At 26.3% G+C, this 10204-nt stretch overlaps 1 protein-coding gene and 1 long non-coding RNA gene across 4 annotated transcripts in view; one reads left to right on the top strand and one right to left on the bottom strand.

Annotated features, from left to right (window-relative positions):
* Window positions 1–643: 643 nt before the first annotated feature.
* On the bottom strand, window positions 644–1112 carry LOC142220396 (uncharacterized). Its single transcript, XR_012717864.1, has 2 exons — window positions 977–1112; window positions 644–897 (listed from the first exon to the last, which is right to left on the bottom strand). It is a non-coding gene; the product is annotated as an uncharacterized LOC142220396 (long non-coding RNA).
* A 125-nt stretch (window positions 1113–1237) lies between these two features.
* Window positions 1238–10204, top strand: part of LOC142220379 (uncharacterized) — a 195253-nt gene continuing 186286 nt past the window's right edge. For all 3 annotated transcript variants that reach the window (XM_075289482.1, XM_075289500.1, XM_075289491.1), the window contains exons 1-2: window positions 1238–1372; window positions 2048–2823. The gene's annotated coding sequence lies outside the window, so the exon portion shown is untranslated. The remainder of the gene's footprint in view (window positions 1373–2047; window positions 2824–10204) is intronic.

The raw sequence follows: 10204 nt of genomic DNA, 5'->3' as shown, positions 1-10204 counted from the left end.
AGATGGCAACTACAATAATAATTAGAACAATACGACAACTTTGCAAATTTTGTCAAACAAAGTTGCACAACATATATACGACGGCGTAAAGGTTTGGGTTTTGCGTTGGCCGTTGCCGGTGCCTCTTAACTGCTTGACAATTTAATTATTCTTTTAAACTTCAATTGGAGTTTACTGCTGTCAATAACCATATAGGCAAGTGCAGTCACATGTAAGTGTGAAAACTGGACATAGTGACAACTTTTAATATGAATTGTAGCAGGTAGCTTATCATTATTATGACATTCTCCAACTTTTCTATAAAAATCTTCAATATTGACCGGAATACAATTAATGCTTTATGGAATCATCGATAAAATTTGTCGATTTTTAATTTCTTTTAATTTACCTTTTAATATTTTAATACATTGAAGGCATTTTTCTGACACGACCTAAGTATAACTTTGTCAATGAATGTGGCGGCTCAACGCCGTTATCTCTTAATCAGCTTTGATTGCTCAGACCTCATGGTCTTTCATTGAATCATCACAATTGACACCTATGGCAACACAATCCATGTGGTGTTGCCACATGCACACGTTCTGCATAGAGCCGAATTGATTCGTTCATTTATTTACTATTGTCGTGCACGGAAAGAAAACGATTTTCTTACTAACGCTTATATAGTTTTTTTTTTATTTCACACATGAAATAAAAGTGAACAAAGAAACCCAACCAAGAAATATTAAAAATCATTTTTAATAAAACAATGTAAAGAAACCAACTACAACTAGTTTAATATATTGCTCGGATAAAACACCTATTCCAAAATCCCTAGAGAAATTCCAACAAATTGAAAACGAAGAAACGTGAAAAACGTGTGTGCTCCATTGCGCTGAATAAAAAAACCCAAAACCCCTAAAACAAAAAAAAATTGTTCAATTAAAGGGAACTAAGCAAAAATAAAAAGAAAAAAATCAAACAGAAAAATAGTTACGTGAAATAAAAACTGCAAGAAGGAAATGGGACGGGCGTCTCGTCACCTCATCACCAACATCATTCAACGTGTGCATTATTCAAGTGTCGTTTTTTTATATGTCTATTAGTAGTTTGTGTGGTGTAACAATTCAACAATCGGCAACCGATAAAAGTTTTTTTTTTTTAACAAACCATTTGAAAGTCGACCAGATATTGTTCATATTGTCAACTTAAAGAATATAATTTTTTTAATTTTGCCGAAAAGAAAAAGTCCAACTAAATATTTAAGATAATTCAATGAAAAAACCTGCTAAGAAGTACATTCGACGTCGACGACAACACCACCAGCAAACGCAACGTGAATATGTAAAAAGAATCACGAAAGAAGATAGTAAAAAGAGAAACGAAACGAAAAGTAATCCAGCAAAGCAAGATTGAGAAGAGAAAAGCATGAAGAAATAAAAATTCATAGCAAACTCACACACACACATACACAAACCCACAAGCGAAAAGCCTAAAAAGCAAGGCACGCACACACCAACCAACTGTCAAAAGACAAACAGCATTGCAAGAAACGTAGTATGGGCGGAGGGGAACTGGAAATTCACGAGTAGAATAAAAAAAAACAACGCCTGCTTTGTTGGTGTGCTTGCTGCCTTGTCGGCATTTCGATTTCTTTTTTTTTTTAATTATATTTTACTGAAATTTTTAGTTAATTTTTTTTTTGAAGAAGTTCAAGCAAATAACAGTTTTTTTCTTAGATATTTTTATTTTGCAAAAATTTAGTGAGAGACTCCATGTGGGGATTTCGCAAGTTGAATAAACTGGTAATCTCCCCACAAAAGTAGCAGCAGCTACAACGACTGCAACAACACGTTTCTTAAAATTGCCAACGTTTACAATTGGAAAAGTCCATGCAATTAATCTCCGTCACAATAAGAAGGGATATATGTATTGGTGTTTTTCTTTTAATTTTTTTTTACACGATATTAATTTCTTGTTTTTTTTGTAATTTTTTTGCATTTTCTTCCTCTTCCTTCTGTTTGACATTTCATTATAATTGTGAACATATAAATCTAAAACGAAAAAGAAGAAGAACGTGACATAAAGAAAAAAATATCACAAATATTTGAAACAAATCGAAGAAAACACGAAACAATAATTTAAAAAATAAGATTATAAAAAAAATCATTTGCACTCAACGAAGTGATAAAAGATACGAGAAAGATTTTTTTGTAAAAAAAAAACCAAACAACAAAGAAATAAGTTGGGGAAATCTGAGTTTTTGTGTTTGCTGCAGTGTAAAAAAGAAATTTTTTTATAAGGCGAAGCAAAATACGAAAAGCAATTTGAAAAAAAATATTGCAAAATAACATCATCATCAGCAACAAACGTACAAAATTGTGAGAGCAGAGATTGTGTGTGAGTGTGCGAAGAAGTAGAATACGGGAAATTTGAGGAAATATTCGCTCCCCTTCAAACAGAGGATATTAGAGCAGAAAAGAAACTCAAGTTTAGAGTAGAAAGAAGAAGAAGAAGAATTTGGTGGTTCAACAAAAACGATTGCAACGACAGCATTACATTGCACATTTGTTACCGTTACTTTCGTTGCAATTTTCTCCTACACCTTCTATATACTCTCCTACTACTACTACTCCCCCTCTTTGTATTTACTTTCGGGCAACTCCCCCTCTATTCAACATAAAATACTCCCTCATAAACGCGCAACAAATCGGGAGATCTATTCTTACTACTCTGCAAGACTACTGCGAATAATTACTGCTGTCTAAGCAAGAAAAAGAGAAGACCACCAAAAGCAACAACACCACCACACAAATCCAAAACTAAGAAACCAAAAAGGAAGCGGTAAGTTTGTCTTAATTCTTTGTTCGAAAATAGAAGAAAATTATTAGTATTGATTTGACAACTCGATTCCCATTCTCTTCCAATAAAATTAAAAAAAAAAAAAAATTAAAACAAGACATCGAAAGAAAAACTTGTGTGACATGTTGTTGTGTAAATTACACTAAAGAAAATATTATTTATGACTTAAGCTGAGTACTATGTTCAGTTTTCAAGCTGAAAACCAGCTTATTTTCACGGTTACTTTTTTTAATCAATTAATTTCGAAATATTAAATGGTTGGCAATCAATACAATGGATCTTTTCCATCCATAATTTGAAGAGACTTGATAAAAATATTATCGTCTTCATATACATTTTTGCACTTTTAATTTAGTGTTTTGGTGAAAAACTCGAACATAGTACTCACCTTTAGGAAGAAGCATACAAAGTTATCTCTTTTTATATATTTTATTTTGTCCAAATAAAAATTTAAAAAAAAAAATACAGAAACAATTTGTCATTCACTAGGGGAAAATTGGTAACAAACATATTTGGGACATTTGATTTTCACCAATTGGATGTTTGTTATGTTTTTGTTGTTGTATATTTTCTTTGTATATAGCAATTTTAAGTATATCATTTTAGCAGGTTTTTATTATAAGAAAGCAAAAACATCTGTTACATCTCTATTTGTTTTGGTGCATTCCTAAAGTAACCTTATCATTATATACATATTCGCAAGATTTATTTCCCCTCCCAACTTTGCAAAAAGGCGTTGATGTGAAAATCTCGCATTTTTGTAAAAAAAAAAAAACAAAAGCTTAGTGATAGTGACGGCGGTGTGCCATATGACTTTTTGTCGTTGTGTGATAAAAACACGTGGATCACATTTGATATACCTTTGTGTCAGCGTTTGTGTGTACATTGTGTTTTTATTTTCTGTATTCTCCCCTTTTCTCTTTCTTTCCTTGTTTGTTGCGTTCTCTAGTTGTCTCTTTTTTGTTGTTACTGTAGGTTGTTGGGGATCGACCGACAACCAAGGCCATATGAAACTAGATTACATTAGCACAAGAAAGGTGGCAGCTCTGTTTTTGGGCTGTCAACGGAGAAAACCAACAGCAACAGCAATAACAAGAACAATAACAATTCACATTCCCACGAAGGCTCTGTGTGTGTGTGTTTTATTTTTGTTATGACTTTTTATTTGCCGCCCCTGTTTTTTATTTTAACCTTTCCAAATAGCCATGAGAATTATGCAAATAATCATAAAGTATAAATGTATTTTTTTTCCTATAAATTATTCAATGATTTGTATTTATCTTTAACTTAGTTCAATCTCCATATGCAGTTTACTCCAATTTTGTTTTGTTAAATTCCACGTAGCTAAGCCAGAACACATACGTTCATAAGCCATACGCTACACACACTATTCATCAGGTGAGATATATAGAGACGATGATGATGACAGCACAATTTTGTTGTTGTCGATAGATATGAAATGAGTTTTTTTGAGAAGTTTATTTTGTTTAGCACTATTATATTAATTATTTAGCTGCTATCTGATTTGGTTGCTATTATTGATCACCACATTTGTTGCATTATCCAAAATGTTTTTGTCATGGAAATTATTATGCAATACCAATACCAATATGTTGCCAAGTCGATACAAGTCGTTGATAATTATTCAAACACAAACTATCTCAGTAAAAAAAATTAGTTTAAATTTTTGAGAAGCTGTTTTTTATTTTATATTGGCTCTTAGGTACGATTAAACATTATCAATTCTTTCGATAAATTGTCCGTAAATTGTTATGAATATGGATATTGATTATTCGACTGGAACTGTTAGGTTTTCGCAGTGAAAGTCAATCTATTTCACTTTTAAGCAACAAATTGCTAACAATTGAACAGCTGATCGTGGCGTATTTCATTTCAAGAGTTGCCATCATGCTTGGTAGAATTCTACCGAATTTGGTAGATTATTTACTGTTTGGTAAATTGGTAGAGTTCTTGATATTTTGGTAGATTTTGCAAAATATTTCTCTTCAACTAAGAGGAACTTCACAAATTTTCTATAGAAAAAGTATTGAGAAAATTTTCTTTAGTAATGTACTTTTGACAAAATTTCCTATAGAAATGATATTTTAAAAAAGTTCCTATTGCAAAGAATCTTTGACGAAATTTCTTGCAGAAATGAAATTTGGACAAAATATATAGGAAATACCAAAGAAACTGAAAAATAAAAAAGAAATAAAATTTTGATAAAATTTCCTATAGCATGGAAATTTTTTGCAAATTTTTCTTTAGAAATAAAACTTTGACAAAATTTTTTATAGAAATATAATTTTGACAAAATTTTCTGTAGAAATAAAATTTTGACAAATTTTCGATAGAAATACAATTTTGACAAAATATTCTATAGAAATAAAATTTTGGCAAACTTTTCTGTAGAAATAAAATTTTGGCAAATATTTCTGTAGAAATAAAATTTTGACAAAATTTTCTTTAGAAATAAAATTTTGACAAAACTTTTTTTTTTTTTAAGAAATAAAATTTTGATAAATTTTCCGTAGAATTAAAATTTTGATAAAAATTTTCTATAGAAATAAAATTTTGACAAAATTTTCTGTAGAATTAACATTTCGACAAATTTTCTATAGAAATAAAATGTTGACCACATATTCTATAGAAATAATATTTTGACGAAATTTTCTATAGAAATAAAAATTTGACAAGATTTCCTGTAGAAATAGAATTTTGATAAAAATTTCTATAGCAATAAAATTTTGATAAAAATGTTCTATAGAAATAAAATTTTGACAAAATTTTCTGTAGAATTAAAATTTCGACAAATTTTCTATAGAAATAAAATTGTGACAAATATTTCTATTGAAATAAAATTTTGACGAAATTTTCTATAGAAATAAAATTTTGACCAAATTTTCTGAAGAAATAAAATTTTGACAAAATTTGCTGAACAAGTAAAATGTTGCCAAAATTTTCTATAGAAATAAAATTTTGACAAATGTTTCTGTAGAATTAAAATTTTGACAAATTTTCAATAGAAATAAAATTTTGACAAAATATTCTATAGAAATAAAACTTTGACAAAATTTTTACAAAATTTTCTTTAGAAATAGAACTGACATAATTTTCTTTAGAAATAAAGTTTTGACAAAATTTTCTATAGATATAAAATTCTGACAATATATTCTATAGAAATAACATTTTGACAAAATTTTCTTTAGAAATAAAATTTTGACAAACTTTTCTATAGAAATAAAATTTTGACAAAAGTTTCTGTAGAATTAAAATTTTGACAAAATTTTCTATAGAAATAAAACTGACAAAATTTTCTGTATAATTACAAATTTGACAAATTTTCTATAGAAACAAAATTTTGACAAAATTTTCTTTAGAAATAAAGTTTTGAAAAAATTTTTTATAGAAATAAAATTTTGCCAAATTTTCTATAGAAATAAAATGTTGACAAAATTTTCTATAGAAATAAAAATTTTACAAAATTTTCTATAAAAATAAAATTTTGACAAAATTTTCTATAGAAATAAAATTTTGACAAAATTTTCTACAGAAATAAAATTTTGACAAAATTTTCTATAGAACTAAAATTTTAACAAAATTATCTATAGAACTAAAATTAAAAAAAAATTCTATCGAAATAAAATTTTGACAAAATTTTCTACAGAAATAAAATGTTGACAACATTTTTTTATAGAAATAAAATATTGACAAAATTTTCTACAGAAATAAAATTGTGACAACATTTTCTTTAGAAATACAATTTTAAAAAAATTTTCTATAGAAATAAAATTTTGACAAAATTTTCTATAGAAATAAAATTTTGACTAAATTTCCTATTGAAATAAAATTTTCACGAAATTTTCTATAGAAATAAAACTGACAAAATTTTCTCTTGAATTCAAATATTGACAAATTTTCTATATAAGTAAAATTTTGACAAAATTTTTACAACATTTTCTTTAGAAATAAAACTGACAAACTTTTCTATAGAAATAAAATTTTGACAACATTGTCTACAGAAATAAAATTTTGTAAAATTTTCTATAGAAATAAAATTTTAACAAAATTTTCTATAGAAATAAAATTTTGGCAAAATTGTTTGAAGAAATAAAATTTTGACCAAATTTTCTATAGAAATAAAATTTTGATAAAAAATTTTTTATAGAAATAAAATTTTGACAAAATTTTGTGAAGAAATAAAATTTTAACAAAATTTTCTATAGAAATAAGATTTTAACAAAATTTTCTATAGAAATAAAATTTTGACATAAATTTTCTTTAGAAATAAATTTTTGACAAAATTTTCTTTAGAAATAAAACTTTGACAAAATTTTCTGTAGAAATAAAATGTTGACAAAATTTTCTATAGAAATAAAATTTTGACAAAATTTTCTATAGAAATAAAATTTTGACAAAATTTTCTACAGAAATAAAATTTTGTAAAATTTTCTATAGAAATAAAATTTAACAAAATTTTCTATAGAAATAAAATTTTAAAAAAAATTTTCTATAGAAATAAAATTTTGACCAAATTTTCTGAAGAAATAAAATTTTGACAAAAATTTCTGAACAAGTAAAATGAATGAATGAATGAATAAAATTTTACCAAAATTTTCTATAGAAATAAAATTTTGACAAAATTTTCTTTAGAAAATAAAGGTTTGTCAAAACTTTTTTTTGGAGAAATAACATTTTGACAAAATTTTCGACAAATTTCCTGAAGAAATAAAATGTTGACAAAATTTTCTATAGAAATAAAATTTTGACAACATTTTCTATAGAAATAAAATTTTGACAAAATTTTTTGAAGAACTAAAATTTTGACCAAATTTTCTATAGAAATAAAATTTTGATAAAAATTTTCTATAGAAATAAGATTTTGACAAAATTTTCTATAGAAATAAAATTTTGACAAAATTTTTCTTTAGAAATAAATTTTTGACAAAATTTTCTTTAGAAATAAAACTTTGGCAAAATTTTCTGTAGAAAAAAAAAATTGACAAAATTTTCTGTAGAATTAAAATTTCGACAAATTTCCTAAAGAATTTTGACAAAAATTTCTATAGAAATAAAAAATAAAATAAAAATAATATAGAAATAAAAAAATTCACAAAATTTTCTATAGAAATAAAATTTTCTATAGAAATAAAATTTTGACAAAATTTTCTAAAGAATTTTGACAAAATTTTCTATAGAAATAAAATTTTGACAAATTTTCTATAGAAATAAAATTTTGACAAATTTTCTATAGAAATAAAATTTTGACAAAATTTTCTATAGAAATAAAATTTTGACAAAATTGTCTATTGAAATAAAATGTTGACCAAATTTTTTGAAGAAATAAAATTTTGACAATATTTTTTGAAGAAATAAAATTTTGACCAAATTTTCTATAGAAATAAAATTATGATAAAAATTTTCTATAGAAATAAAATTATGATAAAAATTTTCTATAGAAATAAAATTTTGACAAAATTTTCCAATAACTTTTATTGAGGGCCTGTTCGAAGTCATATGTGTTTACTAGCCTTGGTGAATATTTGACGTAAACCGAGGTGGGTATAATATCACTACTAGAGCTCAACCGAAGCGGGTTCGTTTGGCCGAAGTCGTTGTTCGGCAAAAAAAGCAATAATTGGCCGAAGCTGATTATTTTCCTCAAATTTGTAATTAAATAAATTTGGTGTTTTTTAGTTCAATGTTAGAATATTTTTTTTTAACAAATGCATAAATACCAAAATAAAAGGTAATTCATTTGATATTATAGTGACAAAAACAGATTTTTTATAATTTTTTCTACGTATTATTTGTACTGGGTGTTTTAACTGAGACAAATTCAACATTTGGACAATTCAATAAATTGTTCAAAAAGCCTCGGCTTCTTGACGCCGAAGGCCAATTATCGATTTTTGGGCGAATGTCGAAGCCGATGCTTCGGGCGAGCTCTTATCACTACCCCAGAGGACCAGAAACTTCATATTTGTTGAATATTCACAACTTCTCTATTTCTGAAATGTGAGATGAGATGTCTCGATGGCTCCCTTTGGCTGGATTTTTGGAGTACACTAATGACTTCCAGTAAACATTTGTAACAATTAGCTGACATATATCAATCATTGAAATAAATTCGATAAAAATTTAAATGATTTAAGCAATTTTGTGATAATTAATATATATTTGCCATATTGGTATAGACAAAGAGTTTCACTGATCCAGCCAGGATTTCAGTTTAAGAATAACTTGAAAAATGAATCAATTTGTGAAATGTTTTTTTTTTTTTGATAACATTCAGCTTTTTTATTTTTTTTTTTTTTTTTTTTGAGACTTGCACAGAATCGTGCAGCACTCAGTGATAAGTGAGAAGTTCGCCACTGCAGTATTACAATGGACTGAATAGTCTAAGTGAGCCTGAAAATATCGGGCTGCCACCATACCTAACCTAACCTAACCTGGATTGGAATCCCTTTTTTATAAAGTAAATGATAGTTGAAATCTAGTTACAGTGGATTGGAATCCCTTTTTTTATGAAGTAAATGATAGTTGAAATCTAGTTACAGTGGATTTTGGAAGTGTAATGTATATAGGGTATAAGACCAATTTCATGGACTTGATTGTTTTGCCTTAAATGTCTAGACACCTGAAAGATTACTTGTAGAGATTCTTCATAAGAATCAAAAAGTCTGGATCGAAGTCTTCAATTTTGATGTGGCGATTTTTTAAAGTTTAAAGTTATTTTATTTATTTCGATTTTAAAAAATCAAATGCCGATTAATAAGCAAAGCGTGTCTACCAACCAAGCCATTAAAAAGATTGAAATATTTATAAAAGTTATCACTAAAAAAAGAAACTGGTTGATTGGTAACATTAGGGTAATAATAAAATTAAATCTTTAACATTTAATTTTTATTTAGTCATTTAGCACAATTTTAAATCCATTAGTGACACTTGTTCGGAAGACAATTGCTTATAATTTATCCACTTTATAGTTTACCATAAAGAAATATATTAACAAAATGTTTAATATTTATAAAAAAAAAAATAAATTAATAAATCACTTTTTTTTTACGTTTATATCGAAAATAACATGTATGCTTCTTCAGGTCATAATTATATAATTTTTATACTAATTATTAGTATTTTGTATGTGTATGTACATTTTTTTATATAGTCAGTATTATTTATTTTTATTTATTTTCTAAGTATAGTACAATAGACATAGATTGATATTTGTGGCGTGATAGAATTTGAAAATGTAACTTCACCGTTGAAAATGTATAATAGAACAAAAGCAAAAAAATACAAAATACAAAAAATTTTATAGGCCCCGTTTTCTCCTTAACCTCCCACTGGTGCACTATTC

The sequence above is a fragment of the Haematobia irritans genome, chromosome 1, assembly GCF_050003625.1.
Source record: "Haematobia irritans isolate KBUSLIRL chromosome 1, ASM5000362v1, whole genome shotgun sequence".
Lineage (NCBI taxonomy): Eukaryota > Metazoa > Arthropoda > Insecta > Diptera > Muscidae > Haematobia > Haematobia irritans.
This window is presented reverse-complemented; position numbering and strand designations above follow the sequence as displayed.